The 21,765-nt window shown below is 37.4% G+C and overlaps 1 pseudogene; it reads right to left on the reverse strand.

Moving 5' to 3' along the window:
- Positions 1 to 16,341: 16,341 nt before the first annotated feature.
- On the reverse strand, positions 16,342 to 16,935 carry LOC145787243 (SCAN domain-containing protein 3 pseudogene; annotated as a pseudogene).
- Between the last annotated feature and the right edge of the window lie 4,830 nt (positions 16,936 to 21,765).

Genomic DNA, 21,765 nt, shown 5'->3' on the forward strand with positions numbered 1-21,765 from the left:
CTTTAATAAACCTGGAAGAAATACAATTTTCTGCCTACTTTACCCACAACATGCTACAACGAAACTGGGCAGAAACTTATTATTAAAGAAAACATAGATTGGTAATGGCAGTTTGTTGTGAATTTTCTGTGTAACCAATGACTTCATGAACAGATAAAAGCTCCTTGAAACAAAAACATTGTAGCTTATACCTAATTTTGTTAAACTAAGCTGCATAACTGTAACTGCTTCAGCTTTTCATAAAGTTTGTAACTAAACTTCTACTTTCTGGCAAAGATGCATAGTTAGTGAACAAGTTAAGGAAAATATAAAAAATAAGTTCAGTAAAACTAGAACCTTAGCATAAAGTATAGACTATAGATGAAACATCTTCCTCACAACTGATTAAGTTAAGAATAGGCCGTCAGTCACGTTTGAAGTACGCGCGATGACCTGGCTCGCCGTGGCATAATTATAGTAATGACATTACGGAAACGAAAACTGATAAGAGTACAATGTAAAAAAATAGACTGTTTGTCAAACATCTAGCCGCGATTTTTGTTCCGTGGTTCTGGTGATCACAGGCTAAGTTGACTAAAAAACATCGTTTATTATTTTGTGGCAGCCAAGCTTACGGTCAGCAGAAGAGTACAAGAAACTTTAAAGAGATGTTATATATGTTGTGTTTTGGAATCCTAATATAATGGGCAGCGTATATTTTCGATGTTTTGTGTGTCACCCTCACCCAAGGTACAGTATGGTAACATATTTATTGCTGTCAATTCTTGATACCGCACAATCTGCTGCCTAGAAAGGTGCAATCGATTGAATGGTCTTGACTCTTGATGGCTTGCGTGGAGGCTGTACCATTATGATTAGCAAATCGCCATGGTTCATTGTTCTAGTGAGTAGACTACTCGTACTCAGCCTTGTGCTGACTTCCAGGCAGATCGTTCCTTTCTGCATTTTGCAGCAACGTATGGTTCACTGTTCTAGTGAGTAAACTACTCAGCCTTGTGCTGACTTCCAGGCAGATCGTTTCTTTCTGCATTTTCCAGCAACGTATTTATGTTGGCAGATGTTGTGAGCTTGATCAGCAAATATCATGTGCGGTTTTCAACAAAATTGTACAGTAGGCCTACAAATCTTCTCACATTCACATAGTATGGAAAAACTATCTCAACAAAAAGTTGCTGTTTTATTCGAAATGTATAACTCTTCGAAGGTTGATTACAGAAGTTCCGAGGCGATATTCAATTAGTTTCGTATAGAACTTTCACATGAGAAGCTCGCCAGTTTTTGAAAGTGTTTCCTGGTTAGTGAACTGTGTTGTAGCCAAGGGGTAGTGCGGTCCATAAACAGCTCAAAATCGAATGGTCAACGTTTAGCCTATTTTTTTGCAATTGGGACAAATTGGTATAGGCAAGGCATGGCCACCTAAAGATACGGCCTGATTTGTCACATTTTGCAGAAATTTCCAGGTTTTTCTAACTTTGGGCGAACGTTTAAATGAATTTTTCTAAAAAATAGATTTTTACGCTTTCTTTATTCTTTTCCCCAGATGACACAATAGGTTTTAACATCCTCACATGTTAAAAAACAAAAAAAATTTGATTTTTTAGATTTTAGTCAGACTGTTAATTTTCAATAACAGTCTGATTTTGCGTTTTTCAACTTACTTTTTCTCATTTGCTACTGCTTCCCCAAGGCAACAAAAAAGTTTTTTGTCATTAGGAAACCGCAAAAAGTAAAAACATCTCAAAAAATGTCAGTCAAGCAGTAGCAGTAGAGCTGTAATCAAAATCTGAAAAATGTGACAAATCAGGCCGCATCTCCAGGTGGCCATGGTATAGGCTATTTTGATCACATGTATGAAGATTGAAGAGTGGTAGATGTTTGTGTATGACGGAATAAAATTCTATTTTAACTGATTCATTTCTTTCTGCTACTTGTCGAAATACCAGGGAAGGGTAGCGTTGGATCGTCGATAATGTCTCTATCTTATGGTGGATTCTTTGTCCACTGTTCTTTCCATCCATGATTCAAATCATAGCTCCTCATTGTTTGGTTGCACAAAGAATGACGTGGTCTTAGCGAAGGGTGTTTTTTTGGATTCTGTCTTGTGATGGAAAGTTATTCCATGTATTGCGGTGAGATGCAGGGGCGCCGGAACGGTTTTTGAACGGGGGGGCAGGATTATGAAAAAAGGGCACTTTTGTTGCTGAAAGGCCAACCTTTTAAAGGTTTTAAGATAAGATATAGCAATAATGCTCATCATCGAGGAATGATATAAGTGTCCGGTATACAAAAAACAATGGCACGGAGAGCATCATGCTATGTTTTGATGATGTAGGCTAATTAACTACTGCGATACAGAATATCTTGTGTCGTGAATATTATTTTGAGGCAGAAATGAAAGATTATAATTAGGCTAAAATCTAATAGCTGAAATTGTTATATCGTATTGCAAAATGTGCAGTAGCTTACATGACCTTAAAAGGGCACCATTGCCTCCCCTGCCCCTCCCCGCTTCCGGCGCCTCTGGTGAGATGCCGTAAAAGATAAGGCCTTTGTTTTTGACTACCAGCTTTAAGCTGGTTGTTAAAAAACACCGCTTAACTCTACCCAGGGTGTAATAAATTGGGTGGATGTATTTGCTGAAGGAGAAACGGCATAGAGAAAGGAACTGCCCACCCAAATCTCGTTAGTGTCAAAGGCCAAGTATAATGAGAACTTTTATCCTCTCATCTTTCAATGCTCGGATCAAGTATGGGTCTACCTGTCTGGGTGGGTGGCATTTGCCTTTATTGCCACGTTTTTAAAGTCTGTGATTTAGTTTGACTTCCCTTCCCAGATTTTTTTGGGAAATTGCGCTCATCGTCTGCAGCCATTGTATTGTGGTTGATTTGAGTGCTCTAAGCTCCCACACAGAAGGGCAATATCCCGCCACTGAATTGCACAGTGCTAGAGTGAAAATGAACAAGACGCTTTGAGACGCACTCCACCTTGTTTTACCAAAGTCCGTCCTTTTTACATTGATTTAACGTCTGCAGACGTTAAATCAATGTAGAAAGGATGGATTTTGTTGCTTGGGTAGCTACTTTTTGATCAATAAGTTCCATGTTTTCAGTTTATCTGCAATATTTTGGTGGAAATGTTTGAAAGTTAAGCTCCTGGCCACTGGCCAGTGTAATGCCGAGATAATTCTGAAAGGTGAGAAAGGGTTGTCATTGGTTTGGCGGTGTTCATACGAGGTACCAATACTTGAAAATCGTTCAGTCTTGATGAATAGATCTTCAGTTAATGTTTCTTCTATTGTTTGTGAGGATTTGGGCTGCAAAACAACAGCCCAACTATCAGCGTATCCAAATTTAATACAAAAGTTTATACACAAATCGATTGTTGCAAAATTTTCGGTTTATTTCGCTCGGAAAAGTTCCTTCACCGCAAACATGTTAAATATTCATGAACAAACAACATTCTTTTTCTCCGTGATTTGAATCATCCGCTTTTGGACTGCCACAAAGGCATGGCGTGGATCAAATATTTGCTCGTTTTCATAGGTTTTAGTAAAATTTGTCTCCGTCAACGTTAGGATTAGGTTAGTTTGTCATTGTTGGTCTGGTGAATCACCTCTGTTGTTCTGCTAGGAGGTCTGGGCTAACAAAAATCATATTTTAATTTCAAAGATATTTTCTTCAACGTCAGCAGATATCTAATCAATGTAAAACAAACATCTTTTGTTGGCTAAGTGCTGGCAGATTGCTCAATATGTAGGCTATCTTGTTTCAACATGCCATTCACATTATTAGTGCCCTTGCACCTGAAGTAAACTACAATATGACTAAGGGTCAAAACATTTTAACAAATTGTGTTGCTCCTTTTATCCACCTTCTCGCGGTGAGTCCCGGTAACTGAGCAATCAGGCTAATAACAACAAATAGAGACATGGCAGAGTATCTTTGGGGTGGTAAAAGAATGAACCTTCGACCCCAGAGGACGAAGGCTAGAATGGTGTGGCAAGTTTGTTTCAAATAAGTCATGTCTTTGTCGGTAAGCTTGTGCAGCATTTTACAAGAGTGAGCTTTTACGATTTTAGTGAATGATTCAGTGTTTATCTTAACGGAAAAACAAAAAAAGCATTAAAACAGTTCGAATTCTTCTTTTATGAAAAAAAGGCATTTTTTTAATTTTTGGATTTTTAATCTTTTTCGGTTCAGCCAATAAACGCTTGCACGAATTATTTCCTGTCCTATTTATAAAAGTCAAGTCAGTCAGTTCCTGCTAGTTATGCAAGCATTTCACTAAAAGCAGAACAGTTTTGCAGAATTTCATACAGCGACACAGCAACTAGCCGAAATTAAATAAGAAAAAGCCACTTTTTTAGTTTAGAAATTAATTGTTGTGGCATATTCCAAAATTGCATATGTATAAATGTTTTTAAGCCTTTGATCTAACCTAAAAACCGGTTCTACAACTCCTACTCAATCAGGCAGTGCTACCAAAATAATTTCTGCGTCACTGTCTGAGGTTATGTTGATTGTAATCTTAAAGCTTGACAGCCAAGGCGCAATAATAGCCAAGTGAGGCCCACATCTAGAAAATTTTAAGTAGGCTTAAATTGAAACAAAATTCCAAGATAGAGCAGACAATATGAAAATTGAAGTTCAAAACAGCAAAAATCTAAGCGTGGTTATTTGGAAAGTACCTTGAAAACATCTTACAGATTTCACCTTTTACAGTGGCTCGGTTTTTGCGTAGTTGGTAGCTTCTGTAGTGGTTTTTGTTAAGAGACGCACACTTTGTATTTGTTCATTATTAACATTATCAAACCAAAGCTAGATTTTTAAACATAAATTTAAAACATTTGGTTCCCAAATGGGGACAGCCTACGGTAACAAAGCATTTTTAAAGATCTAAAACTAAAACTACCAAGCGCAATCGATTGCCAAAGCCGAAATTACAAAATGTTTTTCCGCTGCACGGGTTTCTCTAATCATGTGCTTTATGGTGGTCTAGCCCTAAATTAACGTCGTGCCCATCCCACTAGCTGGCTTGTTTTGCTTGCGGTGTGCATAACTAGACACTTAGCTCTGACAACTGCGTCTCATCAAGCTTTTCAACAATCAACATCGAATAATGTGAAGGAAAAGTGTTTGTCCGCATGTAAAGTTTTACAATCATTTGTGTTTTAGCTGTAAAAGTGCTAGCTCTATCTGCTTTCGCTAGGGCTGTCATATATAACCTCTTTCAAGAGGATTTGTCAAGATGTCAGCTGCGTAGCCGAGTGGAGAAAACGTCTGCGCTACGTTCGAAAGGACGTGGGTTCGACACCGCTCCAGAGCACGCATCTGTGTCTCTGCAAAGACACTTAATGGCAAGCCAAAATAAGAGGAGCAGTTGACTCGAAGACTATAATAAAATGTCACTTCGCTGCTTCCTGTCGTCTGTTGTATCGCATCTGTGATCGCAGTGTACTGTATGTTATCGCAAGGGGCGCAAATGAAAACACAATTATTGTTTTTATTATTATCCTCTTCTTTTAAGAAAAATAAATGGTCCTCACGAGGACACTCAAAAATGCTCAAATGTCCTAATTTTTTAGCAGTTTGAGTTTTGTGCTTATACTTTGACAAATTTTCTGCTTGATGAAAGAAACGATTTAATTGACTGAATCGTTTGCGGTTAAGGAAATTTGCCGATAAAGCAAGTAGAAATGATATTTTTGAAGAAAAAATAATGAAATCTTTACAACGAATATAATTTAAAACGAAATCAAAACGAGTTTGGTTTATCTTTGCTTCAAACAATCGTATTCAAAGTGACGATTTTTTACCACTGGAAGTCTGCACTCTGCAGGGTGCTTTTGTGCGATGATCAATGGTAGAGGAAGTGTAAGCATCATGTACGCATGTAAACAACAAGAGAGTAAGTGCGATACAGTTTCGATAGCAAAATGCTTGTATCAGCAAACAGGCTGCTGAGAAACACCAAGCATCAGCGCTTAAGCGAGGATCTGGAATAACAGTAAAGCAGTAACAGTTCAGAAAGTTAAAGTTATAACATCGTCAATAATAATAACTTAATGTTTTTTTTTATTTGTTGTCGTTCTACTACAGGTAAGGTTTTAAGCAATAGGAAAAAATATGCAAAGGAATGCATAAAATATACTAGAAAGAACACATTCAGTACCGTTGTTATGGTCTTCGGTTTGAACCAACTTGGAATCGAACTGAGATCTACCAGCACCAGAGCTGAAGTAGAAACCACTCGACCGCTGAGCTGCTGTTGACAACCTCAATGATTTGAAATGTCATGAAAATTCCATTTTTAATTTTTTTATTTTGACAAACTTTTGCTTTGGCTGCGCAGCCCGTCTTAGACTTGGGCCACTTTAGAATCAGCTGTCCCATTGGACCAGTACAACAGTTCGTCGTTAGGTTGGCGCCAGAAATGAACAGAACTGGCATTTATGACGATGGTTGGGTCAATAGGATTTATCTTCAGTTTTAACATCATTTGACTTAAGAGACGACAAAAAGGAAGCAAATCATTTTTCCAGAAAATTTGAAAGTTGAAGAAATGTTGTCAATTTAATTGTTTTTGAGGGAAACTTCCCGCCAGCCTTGTAAAAGTTAACAAGTAAGCAACGAGAGGTTAGACGATGTTCAGCTAAACTAGACGTTAGACGATGTTCAACTAACGTATACTTCTGACAGGGTGAAAGCTGCTAGAATTTAATTAACGTGATATCAGTTGAAAACAGAAGTTGCCAAATTGCAAAAAGTTATGATTGCAAATATTAATGATGTATAAAATGTATTCTTGCCGGGCGTAAAGACAAGTGCATGCATGTATAAAGGTGAAGTTTAGTTGTTGAAACTGAAAGCGCAATGACAGCAGACTGTGTAGTAACTGTACACTGCCGTGAGAAACAGCGCAGTGGTAAACAACAATAATGCGATACAAACCATTCATGCAATTAATTAAAGAACGAGTTGGAGGAAAGGCATTAATTCTCTTTCTTTTAGAGAAAAGCCATTAATTCTCGTTCTGGTCTCTTTAGGTTCAGGATAATTGTGCAACACGTCGGTGATAGCTTTTACAAAAAGGTGTTATGAAGATAAGTTCTCCGCAGTTTGATTATGTTTTTGGAACTCTTCACAAAATATTCAGCTCTTTGATCACTTTGTTGGTGACCAGGAGACGAAGCGTGGAAATGTATGATATTGATACCCAATTCCTTTGTAAGTTTAACCGTATTCCAAGCAGAGTACTTTTGACAGATAAACGGCTGGAGATCTGGCGTGTGGACTTTGTCGATTCACGCATTTACATTGTAATAATTTTTCATATTAACAATCTAGAAGGCCGCTTTTGTCGCAATGTTAACGATGAACATTTATTGAATAATTGAATGAAATATTAACGTGGACACTCATAAATTACGAGTGTTGCACTCTTGCATTATTACAAATTTGGTCGTTTTTGACGCCGTACTCTTCGTGAAGCCGTTTTATTCTTCGCGGAGGCACACATGGTTAAGTCATACATACAACAGAAAATTATCAGTGGTCAACTACGGTAGGTCAGACAGTAAACCCTGCCTAGACCTTCTCTGCCATTGAACGAGTTTAGTTTGTTATCAAGAGCATAGGCGTAAGAGCCAGGGGTGCAGGGGGTGCAATCACACCCCTAAATTATTCAATTTGTCGAAAATTTGGCAAAACTTGATAAAAATTTGTTCAAGAACTTTGAGCATCTTTCAAAAGTTTTATTAAAATTGAACTTATTTTTAAGTTTTGCTTAAATATTAAAAATTATATTTTTATGTTGAATTTAATGCATGTAAAATTTAAAAAATACTCTGAAATTGAGCAGGATTTAAGTTGTGAGAGTTAAGAAATAAATGTGTAATTTGTTGACAGCACGAAAAGTTTGAGAAGAAAATGTCCAGATGTTTACAAATTTTATGAAAAGTATTTCCCAATCAAATGTGCTCCAATATTGAAAGTAATGCTTCAAACATATAACTTGCCTTATCAACATGCTCAGCTGAAATTGTAACCTACAAGTTTAGTGCATAAGATATGAAATAACTTTTATCTTATTTAACTTATTATGCAAATGCTGCAAATTTTATGAAAAATATATCCTAATCGAGATGAGCCAATTCACTTTAAAAGTACTGCTTTAAAGACATAATGTACAATATCAAAATGCTCAGCTGAAAATGTAGTCTACAAGACTACTTACAAGACTATTAGTGTAGTTTCCAAATTTTAAAAATAAGTTTTAACTTGTTAAAGGCCTACTAAATGAAATTTTTAAACGGGAATTAAAGTGCCCCTGACAGGTTGGATCCAAGTATAGTAACTTTTTAAAGCATTTCCTTGCGCAGAATTATACTTAGCGAAGTTTTTAATCTTAACCTTGTAGCTCGACTGGTTAGGGCGTAATTTATATCAAACGACTGTTTCGCAGCGCCACCACAGGCGAAACTTCATATTTCACTGCTCTGGGACGACTTTGGTGGTATTACGTCATTCTAAGCGGGCGTCGTTAGCGACGGATGAAACAAACGTTTCCTAAATGTAATTAGTGAATCACAGTTTGGTCGGAGTTGGTACAAGCGGTTGCTTTTTTCAAAGATGTATTCTTTTTTGCAGTTTAATAAAACTGTACTGGATACGTTCCTACAAAACCTAAAATATACTTGAAGTGAAAAATTAAGAAATCGTACGAATCATCATTCATATTTAATTCATCATCACTATTCAAAAATAAATAAAAGTTCTCTCTCATAAATTGCCTTCAGTTGGCCATTAAAATCCGGTGTAACGGCCATCTGGATCTGGAAAATTGTTTCGGATTCGCCAAACAATGCATGACGACAGCACAATCCGATTGTTGCTTCCGAGAGCATCACCCTGTAGTATGGTATCCACTCCAACACATGCCAGTAGGCAACTAACCGATACTGCCTGCACGGAAATAAAATCACTTCTTTTAGTGTGCATTCTTTAGCGTTTAGGGTATTTTTAGTCTAATGTAGCATCCTTACTGTTTAGATAGGTCTCCGTTTTCTCCTTTCGGCTTATTGTTTTTTCTCCAGTTCTTCCTGCTCTTCATAAAAAAATTCCTCAAAACTGCAAGATGTAAGCGTGCCTCAAAATCGATCAAATTTGTAATACAACCAGACGCGTCCTTCTTTAAAAGTTCTTTCGTCTGTGGCACTTCATGGCAACATACACATTCATTGGGCTGGGGCATAGACTGGCACTTGTGGCAAACGCACCACCTAGACCTAGAGTAAAAGAAGTGACTGCTGTACTGCAGTCAATATGCTCTCTGCAATTGTCAAGTTTTGTACCACTAAACATTAACAAGGTGGCAAGGTTGTCATAGAACAAGAAGCCATAAGAAACAAGCCAAAACTAATTTCGTACAAAAATTACAAAACTATGGATGGTATAGCAGATTTCTTCAAAATGTAAAGTTTGCTCAAGCCCATTTTTACTTCAGTGGTATTAACAAAATCATCTTCAATGAAGTGAAGATATACGACTAGTTTTGTAAGGCCTATCCCACTTTCGAACACTTGAAGAAAACTTTAACCATTTCTTCTCAGCACCTTGTTTTGTGGGAAAGCGTGAAAAGAAAGCACACGGTCTTTGTCACTGACACTGTCACATAAACAGCAATTTGTAGGCATTGCCTCAACCATAAATTAAAGATACTGTTGTTACACTGCAAATGGCTATAGCCAGAGTAAGACAAATAAAAAAGTATCAAGATTGTAGCCCTATGAAACTGCAATTTCAATTGAATTGAGATGCTGTTTGATAAAAATAAACTTAACCTATTTGATCGAAACCTGATAGTAATAATAAGTTCACTTTTTCATTTCGGTAATTCTTAATCTGCACATGCTTTAGACCAAGGGTCTCAAACACGCGGCCCGCGGGCCGCATGCGGCCCTCGAGAACTTTTGGTGTGGCCGCGATGCATTTTTAAACTTTGAAATAATTCATAATCACAGTACATATTTTTCTATATAGAAAGATAAAATGCTCAACAAACCTGAAAATGCCGATCAAACTTCAGACGACTTTTTAACACTTCTGTCGCGCCATTTTTGCGTACGGGAAACTGGTATTGTTACATCTCAATCACTTTGCTTATTCACTCATTGTGTCATAATTGCAATAGTAACTTTGGCACTTGCTGAAGTCAATTCTTCAACAGTTTAGTTTTTTCCGCGTTTTTGAAAGTTGATTGCAAGATTTTAGCTTTCCAAGTCCGTCGTTTCGTTTGCGTGTTTTCTGTTTTTCTTTTTCGTTTTTTTTTGCGTTGGTAGGCTACAGTGTTTTTCCACCTCTTTGTTCTTACTAATTTTTCTTGCGATCTAACGTCCTTGGTGTGTTCTTACTACTGTACAGTATCTTTTTTATTGCGTTTTCAAGGTGTTATTTTGTTTATTGGTTTGTTTTGAATCTTTACCCTCGGACTAACAAAGCCTTGATAGGTTTTTCCTGGTAGTTTCGCATACTTATAGACTTGTAGAGGATTTTGACGCAGGCCCGGTTGCTGAGATTGGCAGAGTGAAGTTTTTCGATTGTTGAAGTGTTGTTGTCGGGAATTATTCCATCCATTAGATGCCGTTGAATGGAGAGCAGTCCTGAAATGTGTGGTGCGGCCCTCGAGTCGATTTACAAGAGTTCATTTGGCCCTCAGAGCAATTTGAGTTTGAGACGCTTGCTTTAGACCAGGGGTGGGGAACCTGCGGCCCGCGGGCCGAATGTGGCCCGCGTGACTGTTCCATGTGGCCCGCGTCAAAATTTCTTTACCCAAAATATATTGAAACAACAGCTCAAAAAAGAGTAGGCTCTGCATTCTCGGTATATTGCGAATGGCCGTCGATGAAGAAATGAAACGAAACGAAGTCGATCAGTTCATGAATAATCAGGGAAACCATGTCGTCGAACTCACTGATAGCCAATGGTTGTGTGACCTAGCGTTTATGGTTGACATTAGCGAGCACCTCTCCGAGCTCAACGTTAAGTTGCAGGGACCGAATCAGCTTTTGAACTCCTTGTTTGCAAAAGTGAAATCATTTGAAGCTAAACTACATCTGTGGAAAGTACAACTTGAAAACAATAAGATGTTCTTAATAATGATGTTCCTAATAACTTCCAACATGAAATAGTAGATCTCCAGAATGACGGTACGTTGAAAGCGATGTACCAAAACATTCCACAGCTCAACTTTTATCAAAGCTGCATAAATGCTGGTGATTTTCCAGTCATGCGGGAACATGCTTTGAAATATGTGTCTCTGTTTGGAAGCACCTACCGCTGCGAATCAGTTTTTTCTGTAAATAAAATTTCGAAATTTTTAGTGGCCCGCTTGTGTTATTTCTCATTTTATGTGGCCCGCAATACTGAAAAGGTTCCCCACCCCTGCTTTAGACCAACAGAGCCCTACACATTCACGTTTTGCAGTAGCCGTACTATACCTTACCAAGTCACCACAGAGAAAGAATGTATCCTTCCCGCTTACGGTGACGTCACAGCGGTGTTGCCGTTTTTATTTTCGCAATTGAATGAGTGCCAGATTCGCCGATGTCAACGAAAGTTTGCAAGCTTGTAACTTAGTAGCCTGTTGATATTTTTTACAATTTGCTGGTCAGGGAAGTTTGTTAGTGTCATCGTTTTGGTATCTTAGGTAAATTTAGCGAATTTATTTACCTGTCAGAGGCACTTTCAGCATTAAAATGCGTAAACTGAACATTCAAGAATACATTTCAAAAAAAATTACCGAAAAAAATTGTTTTCAACGGCGCTGGCAAGGCCCAAAATCCAATGTTTCATTTATTTTCATTTTTTTCAATATGATCAAAAAGTGCAAACACTGCTGGAGAATACGTCACTATAGACAGCAATAACAAAAGCCACGTTACCACATCTGATGTTTTAACATCAGATCTGATGTTTTGAGCAAACTGTCTGATGTTTTGGTGTTGAAATCTACTGTTTTGATGTACATACATACATAGCCTACAGTTCAATCGCCTGCAGTAACAACTATTGTGCGATCAGCTGATTGCTAGTCTATAGTGACGTAAACTGTACAGTCGCACGCTTCGCTGCTCAGGCCCAACCCGTTTTGAAAGCTCTGACAAAAGCACGCGCGCAATGGTGGTCAGACCGCAATGGGGCAAAATTTTATTGAAAATCGTTTTATGGTAGCATGTTAAACACAAAGAACGTGTACAATCGCCAAGTCAGGTTTTTTTCCTTTAGTACCGTATCCCTTTAAGAATTTAGATCATTACGACAATTTATATTTTGAAGTATTGTACCCTACATGTAGGCCTATTATTATCTTATTGATGTAAAATGTTTTTCCTGTATTGAGTTATTTGTATTGTTATGGTGCTTTGGAATATGGTGCTTTTGACAAATTACGTTTACAGTGTCGTTTGGTTAGTTTTTACCAGACTATTGGGAGCAGTGTATAATTTTTAATCAGGTGGTATATGCTTTGTCGCAAAAAATATTTTGGCGCATATATTTGGGCAAGAATTTTTTCAAAACCCCAAAAACTAACTTTTCCCTACGCTTATAATCAAGGGCAATATAAAAAGTTGTCATCAATAACAGTGGCCTTTGTGCTCTTCTACGTAATTGCTACTTGAGGTGATCCCCATAGAATGAATACGAGTGTGACAGACTGTGCTATAAAAATTAATCTTTTTGTATTAACCCTTTGCTTTTCAACGTTTTTTTGGAAGTTAACTGCTCAAGGGGGGGCCGTTTTTGGATCAAATTCAATCAGCTGTTACGAGTTATCCGCTGATGCTATTTCAACAGAAGTTGCACTGGTGTGAAAGCAAATCATTTGTCTATAAGTTTGAAAAGTCATTATTTTAAAATTTTATATGTTAAACTTGATATTTCAATTTTTGCAAAGGTACCCAAAAACGACAATTTTGATTTAACTTGCCGCCTTTAATTAACCGTGCTAATCCGATTTCATGCAAACTTCTAAATAACAAAGAGCTCGATCGAACGCACGAAGTGTGTGTGCGGTGTGCCGAATCATTGCATTGATTAGAATTTACGACTTGCGAGCAAATCTTATTGTAAGCTACTCACTGATTCTAAAATAGTTACAGTCAGAGTAATATTGTTACACGAATTTGAAAAAAACAAAACTGCGTTTGTTGTCTTACATTTTTATCCTAAACTAATGCATTCCGAAACTCATGGCTAGCTTCTAGTTTTATGGAACCAAATTTCTCATAAGTAACACCTTAGCCTGCTTGAATAGCTGTTTACATCTTCGTTTGTGTATTTTAGGTCTACAATTGAGTTTGTAGTATGAATATTTTTAGTAGAGAGAAGACAATTGAACAAGTTGTTGAAATAATCTGAAATTTCTAAGTTCAAATTAGGTGCTTTTGAAATTGTGGATTTGTGTCAAGTCGCATCACAAATATCATGCAGGCCACATCATAAGTCATTTCGCTTACGGGTGTTTATAAACATGACTCATAAATTACATCCACAAAAAATACAGCATTTACATCAACAAAGCTAAGTTCGAAGCTCACTTTTTATTGAAGATTGTGTCAATCAATTTGAAAATACATTTTTAGTCAGCCAGCGTCGAAATAATGCAACAGCGAATTGAGGAACATGCGTAAACAAAGGAAATGTGAAATAACCCACAGTCAGCAAATCTACATAAATTTAACGTTTACAAATGTTGAATCAATGTAAAAGGACTGGATTGCTGACTGGGTCCTTATTGTTTGAAGCACTAAAAATACGCGTAAAAGCGACAACGTCAGCAAGGCAGTGATTATGTTTCTGGCCAAAAAAAAATAACGTTTGACTTCAAAGATAAAAATGATTATAACGAAGCTTCAAAGTTTGTCGTAAAACATTTTACTGAGATACAATAAACATATTCATTTTGTGCCAGATTGTGAGAAGACTTCCTAGATTCTTTCCAACCATTTGCATGATTGCAAATTATTTTCTATAACTTTACATTGCTAAAAAATGGCTTCTTTGTTAAAACAACGTGGCTACAATTCTATAAAAAATTCTTAGGCCTACTACATTGAAGTAATGAAATGTTTTTTTGTGATTTTGCTGATGACGTTTTACAATATCCGAGAAGTAAAAAATAATAATGATGAATTATTTTACAAAACCGTGGTTTGCAAGTGCTTCACAAAAAATTGTTGGGGGAAAATTTATTATTAGACGTAAAATGTTTGTAAAAGAAAATTGTCGGTTTACGTATTTATAATGTTTATTGCGCTGTTATCGAATTATAAACTGCCTGTAGGCTATTGTCTACCTTTGTGGTTGCCGGCCAGCTTAGAGCAGCATGCAAACTAAGCGTTTATGGTATTTGCATCGTGTTATGATTCTCGAAAATTTCCCACAAGGTCTTTATTTTTATCGTGATATTTTGTGCCTCTTCTGTCCTAAACTTGAAATTATTGTGCAGCACTATCCACATCGGTTTTTAGACTCAGTCTTCATTGAAAATCTTTTGTGTGGTGCATCATTTCAAGTAGTGTCTTCCCCTAAACTGTTACACAAATCGCCCAGAACCAGGTTGATTATTATGTATCTTACAGCAGTTGAGAGCCCGTTATTGTATGTGTGGAATTATTACTGTAGATGTCTGACTAAATTCATGCCAAAGTCGAGCAAATTCTGCTTTCGGGATCCTTGCCGTTATTTACTGTATTTTTTGTTGATAAGTTTAGGCAGCATTTTTCCAAGATAAATGAAGACATCGGTATTGTTCGTCACTTAGATTTAGTTTTCTCAGCATTATTTATTCATTCTTTGATCCACTAGTTTGTCCCACTTTTGGTATAATCGGATCGTTTATAAATGGCGGGTCTTCACAATAGCCGGCCTCTTATACATTGGCGCAACGTATTCAGATGTTGAATCAATGATGAAGAAAGCTGATTTGTTGTTTGTCTTATGTGACGCCTAAATTTATGCCTCGTCTACAGTACAAAATATTTTGTAATGTACATTGTGTACATTGTACATTTTGTTTGTAGGCCTACATTACAAAATATTTTGTAATGTAGATGAGGCATTATCATCTTTATTTTGCGCTCTTTGGAACAAAACACAGTGCACTGTGAAACAAAAATACAGGACATAACAACAAGTAGGCGACATAAAGCAGTGAAGGGACGCCATCGAGTTAGCTGCTACGTGTAAATGGAGCCTATCTCATAATTTTGAGTGTATCTCACAATTACTGTTTGCAAAAACGCTATTTCTCCGGCTTCTCCCAAAAGCATTTGCAGTGATACATTTCCTCAATTGCAAGTTTTGTCAATAAGAGCATTTCCATTGAACGTTTATTTCGAAACCAGGTTTTCGTGTCTTTATCCAAGAGAAGATTTCTTATTGTAACGTTTTTTATTCGTCAATGAATATTATCTGCTTGAAACAACTGTTTTGACTAGTTTGTGGCCTCCATAGCCTACTATTTTGATCGTGGATTGCTATTCTTCTTTGTAGTGCTGATAACGCAAAAAAGCTTGCTATTATTGTTTCTAATTAACAGCTTTGCGATCACTGGCTTTTCTTTGTAGCATAAGAAATAACGCGCTTTGTATTATTGAGGTCAAACCAAACAAAGGAAAGCAAGAGGATGTTTCTCTCTGCTCGCGCATATCGATGCACGAAGCAATTATGAGCTTATGGCTTGTTATCGCAATGTAATCCATTTCACGCTTTGCTGGAAGTTAGCTAGAAATAGCAAAAATTCACCAAAATCTTGAATTTACAAGAAAACTACACAACTTTTAGCATCAAATTTAATATCATCAGATCCGCCTGGCAATTTTAGGAAAAGTCAAGAAAAACCAAGTGCATGGCGTTACTGTGCTTCAAATAATTAAAGGAAATATGAGGGGGGGGCCAAATCTGGCCTCCCTTTGAGGAGCAAAGTGTTAATTTGCCATAGCTACCTCAGTTCACCATTTGTTCTGCAGGCAGGGCAATTCGTTCAGTAATCGGATTTTAAACATCGTAAACAATTGTTAGAGGAGCGGTCATTCTGGCATCAGCGCAAGGCTGACTAGGCCAGTGCTACTCAAACTTTTTTATGCCGTGTACCGGCTGAGCACCTTCCATCACTTGGCGTCCCGGTCAATTTGCGAAAAAAAGACAAGAGCAAAGTCATTATTACTTTTGTAACAAATACACAAAAAAAACAAGTAAAAAACACTTTTATTAATGGTCTTTCGAATTTTGATGCGAAGTGTGCGCTTGCTTATTTGCAACCAGCTTATCCAATTGCGGTTCAATGGAAGACAATGCTACTCGAAGAGGAGCATGGATATCCAACGCGTTTCTGTGTTTTTTCCCTACAGCTAATGGTAGAAAAGCCGGCTTCACATAGATATGTAGAAGGGAATGGAAGCAGTGTTTTAATAGCTATGGTACACAGTCTCGGATATTCTGCTTTAATTTTGACCCAGAAGCTTGCAAGGGAGTTTGATTCAAAAGGTTTTCGCAAACCTTCGTCAGCAGATAGATCCAATAATTTATCTTTAAAATCGACACTTATATTCAACTCTTCTACGTTTACAGTTGGTGCAAATGGGTTTCGAATCCATTCATTTCCTCTTTGTGGATCTTTTTGTTCCGGAAAATAATGTTGAATACGTTCCACCAAATTTGACAAATGTTCTGTGGCAGTATCTTGAACACGTTTTACGTCCAAATTGTCTCCAGCATCGTCAATACCAGTAGCTAACTTAGGAAACATGTCGTAACAATTGTTCGAGACTAGAATCTTCCATGCTTTCAGCTTTCGTTGCATGCCGTCAATTTTATCTGCTGTTGCAAAAAGTGAAGCATTTTTTCCTTGCATTGAAGTGTTAAGGCCATTCATAATAACGAAAATACGATGGATCATCTTTTCGAACAAATGTTGAACGACTTCTTTTTACAGTCAACACCTCAGTGCTTCCAGTATTACTTTCGTTTGAATCAGAATCATCATGTAGGTCTGAAACTGATTGTCTCCGTTTCATATATTTGTCCATAGGACCACGCTTTGCCATTTGTAAAACTTAGCTGAAATTATAGCCTACATACTTTTTATAGGCTAATATGGGCTAACAGCTAACTCACTTTCTAAAGAAGAACAAGGTTTATAGCTTTAACAAATCTATGTAAAAACATGCTCAACTCACTCCAATCATCTCATATTTTGAAGTCAGAGTGTGGCCGATCGATTGAGCCTCTCACTTCTCTACTCGTTACTGGACGCTGCAGGTATAGTCAAGCACGTGGACACAGCACAAACACACAAAAAGCATGATCATCTCGCATCGAACATTGCGATACTTTGTTGAAATAATGGATAACAATTACGAAATAACATTTCTTTGTGACGTCACTGGAAATCATCGTAGTAGCGGGCCACCAAACAGTCTATAGCTGGGAAAGCAGATTGAACATTATCGTTGCCTAAAAATTATTATATAGACATTCTGATCAACATAAAACAAATTACTCAATTTACAATTTCTCCTAACTGACCGCGTACCAGCAGCCAAGTGCTCGCGTACCGGCACCGGTACGCGTAAGGCGTTTGAGTAGCACAGGACTAGGCCTACTCACTATAGAACAGCGAGCATTGCGTTTCGCTAACCATACCGGTGTAGCCTCTACACTAGTCATCAAAGGCATTGCTGAAAAGATGTGTATTTCCCGGCAGTCGAGTGTAGCAAGACGACAGCTTTTTCCAAAAAGGTTTGGAAAAGAAACAGCCCAGCCATAAGCTTTAATAGAAATCTTTCAACACCGACATCGAATAATATTGTTTGCCTTGTTTGTAAAAGCAGGCTCTCCCTAGCCGGCATAGGTTGAAACTTTTTATGTCGTTTCAACGTCACCAGACGTCTGTGGCATTGTCATCACGATGACGTTTATCGTCCTTCGCCTTCAGCTGATTATGCAAAAACATGTAAGTTCATTTAGTGTCGGGCTGGCGTGTGTTGTCGGCCTTCGCCATGTCCGCTTCAGCTGATTATACAAAAACATTTTCGTTCGTTTCGTAAGTTCGTTTAGTGTCGGGCTAACGTGTGTTGTTAGACTGAGCCCAACATTTCACCGACTTGTAGTTTTGACCTTTAAATTATTGTGACCAAACATTTTAAGGTTTTTGGTTTTATCATGTTTGCAACAAGGTGTAGCTTTGTCGCAGTTAACAAATCTTCAATTTTTACTTGTTGGAGTAAAATTCTTTAAACTCACCATGTAGTTTTGGAGTAAAATGTGTTTTTGTTGTTGACGTCCAGACTGGAAAGCACTGCTGGTGAAGTATGTGCTTGTAGCATGGCTTGTAGTGTTGGTATTCTACGGACGTTGAATCAATGTAAAAAAATGGACTTTGTTGTCTGGGAGTGAAGCTGAATAACCTTTTTCTTCTCAATTGCTGTCTAATCCAAGCAAACCGGTGCCGCACGGCAGTTTGTTTATCAATGCTAGCAGTGGTAAACGGCCGAGGTATGGAAGTTCAGACACCTGTTTTATTTGTTTTTCGCGCACGGTTGGACTAAAAGCATTGTCAGTTTTATCAGCAGTCACATGTATTTGGTTTTGAATACAAGTTTTTTGAAGGAGGGATTTTGCAGTAGTGCTTGAGAGATCCACCAGCTAATCTTGCAGTTTCTGTTTGTGTTGATAACCATGACGTCAGCATAGCTTAAGTTAAACAGTGGGTATTCTCAAATTGAGCACTTAGACGTACTTCTTCCATTTGTAGGATCATTGCAGCACTTACGATACAAAACAGGATAGGCGAAGCGGTAACTTGTTCAGTCCTTACGAAATATCCATCTGTCTGGCTGTTCCAAGGTCAGTTTCGAGAGGTAGGCTACTTTTAATCAATCATACGCTGCTTTGCGATGTTGTTACTGTAGTTAAGTTTAGAACGAAGCAAGTTTATTTTGAAATAGTTCTGTTTGAATGCGGCAATTGTATTGCTTCGGTGTTATTTCAATACGTATTGTAGTTGGCTACTTGCAGTTGTGGGGGGTAGAATGCTTGACAGGGGCTGTTTGTTCTGTTAGTTTGTAACTGGAGCGGAACAACGAAAGCATCTGATTGAGATCACTGTTTTCAACTCGTATTTGCAGATTGGCGAAAAGTGGAGTTTGGCTGATTTTGTATATATTTGGCCAAAGTTTATATGACTTTTCAAGTTTTAACAGACTCAGATACTAGCGTCGCCAATTCTTTTTATATTATTGACGAAAATTATTATTTTGTTTAGATTATGACTTTCAAAATAACCTAACTATCAAAATTTCTTGCACACCATATTGTCTAATCCAATTGATTGAGTTTCGCTTTTAGCAGCATGATTGTTGCTTACTTTACAATGTAGAATTGTCTCATGTCTATCATTGCAATCTTAAAACCCGTTTTAAAGATGACATGGTATTATTTTATTCCCACATTCACACCAAACACTCCGGCGTACCATTATATCAGTTGCCGATCAGTTAACTCAAGTGTGAAGGAGTAAAATGGCCTAATCGTGTTATTCTTCATTCCTTCAATCTGTTGTGATAACACGCAATTTAATCGCGTAAATCACAAACAGCGCTTGAGCAACAACGACAAAGTCCAGTGCTATGAAGATATGCGCTGGTGTTGTTATTGGCAGGAGATGTGGTTGATTGTTGTGTATACTGTACGGCTCGTGTCTTGTTGCGCTAACGAGTCAGTCTTCCGGACTAGAACACTAAAAATATCTAAATCCGAAATAAAATTTATACCACAGCGCAACTGTTGGTATGTCAAATGTATTTGTGGTGTAGTAATGCTGGAATCAGATTTTACAGATTTGTCGCATACCAAATATATTTTTACAGAGCTATCCGACACAGATCAAATCTTTTGTCATTAAATTCCTTTTTTGATATCACGATTCACGGTATGATTTTCATTTGAGGATTTGATAAACTATAAAATTTATTGAAATCAAAATTTAAAATAATAGCTGCAAATGCGCCATAACCGTCAAATCAAAACAAGGGGAAAGCAGGTTGAAGAAGTTCACTTTTATTTTTCACTCGCTAACAATGTTTCTGAGGAATTGAATTGTGTTATTTTTGTTGTGATGTGCAAGCAGTACCATTGTTCAAACAGAAAAGATTAACAGCTGCAAAGTTTCAATTAGGACAGCCGACACCATATCCTACAATTTGTATCGGAATTATTATCCATCAAGATTTCATGTAGAATTGTTACTGCCCATTAGATTTTGTTTGTAAACAGACTAACAAGCGCAATGATTTTGATATAAGTGTCGGCAAAGCAGAAATGCTACATTACTTTGCTTCAACAAATTTTCAACACCAACCTTCCGCATCTCTGTCGCGTAACAATAACATTCTCAGGTTTCATGTCCACTCTTCTATTCAATCGCAACTCCACCTCAGCGATGTTTGGTAAATATTGTTGTTCGTTGTGATGGTCAGGAATAAAAGCAAACTGAGTCGCACTTTGATTAAATTTCTGTTTCAATTTGGTTGAACGTTCTTTCATTTTGCATCAGAATTATTGCGCTTTTGCGCCTCTACCCTAATTAAATTTCGAAAGTCGATATCGCACTGATCGGTCTCACACGTGGGCCGTGGGGTTCTCGCACCATTGAGAAGCAATTTATTGGCAGGACAACAAAACTGGCAACCCTAACCTTAAAAATGCTTTCAAATGCTTTTTAGGCAAATACAACTCATGCGCAAAGATGAGTGTTTAAAATTTTTCACAATTGAGCACGTTTGCAAGTGGGGGGCAAGAGTTTAATGTACCGTAAATCTGCTACTGGATACAGCGCTTCCAATGTTGCGGACAAATTGTTCTTTAAGTGGTCTACTCTTAGACATTTGTAGCTGTTGCATATGTTGCCAACACACAGCACAATGAAAATGAGGTTGTTTATCAGATGTCTAATTTTAAATATGGCATTTTTTCTAGTGTATTACTATAAAGCCAAGGCAATTGCAAAACACTTTATTGAAATTTATTCCATTCGCATTTGTGAGGTGTTTTAGTGCCAAACATGATTGATTGCTAATTATGTTGCTTGGGATTCAGCATACCTGATTGGCATACGAAGATTGATAAAATGACTGAGAACAGAGTCATGTTCCAAGAGATAAATACAAAAATAATTTCGAGGTTTCATACATCGGTTTTGATTGAATTTTTGATGCATCTACGGTTTTTATGTTTACTTTATAATTTGCCTGATCGGCAGACTATGTGGAATGTTCACATGATATCAAATATGTTTTTTACTCTTTTTCCGAAGTATGTTGCGATTAAAAGTTCTGTTTTTAAGTGATTTAACGTTTAAATCGATGGTGTATGTTCGAAGATTTTCAAACGTTTTTGTTCATAGAAGTTGAACTTTATACGTCCAGATGGGATACTGAATGTTTAGAGATTCACAGCTGCTTATAGGATTTGTGGTAGTTAGTAGGCCTACAGTTTATTTTTGTGTAAGCTTGTGGTTTTCAAACTTCTTTGGACTACGGCACACCAGAGAATTTCGGAATCTACGGAGGCACATTGAAGTGTTACGTCATCGGGTTTTCGAAATAAGCTTATTGATTTGCAATAACTTTTTGATCGAAACTGCTACGCTGAACAAACTATATGGTACATAATGGAAGTAAGCCTAAGTCAAACTTGGCTAGAA

Source organism: Aplidium turbinatum, chromosome 18 (assembly GCF_918807975.1).
Source record: "Aplidium turbinatum chromosome 18, kaAplTurb1.1, whole genome shotgun sequence".
In the NCBI taxonomy this organism is placed as follows: Eukaryota; Metazoa; Chordata; class Ascidiacea; order Aplousobranchia; family Polyclinidae; genus Aplidium; species Aplidium turbinatum.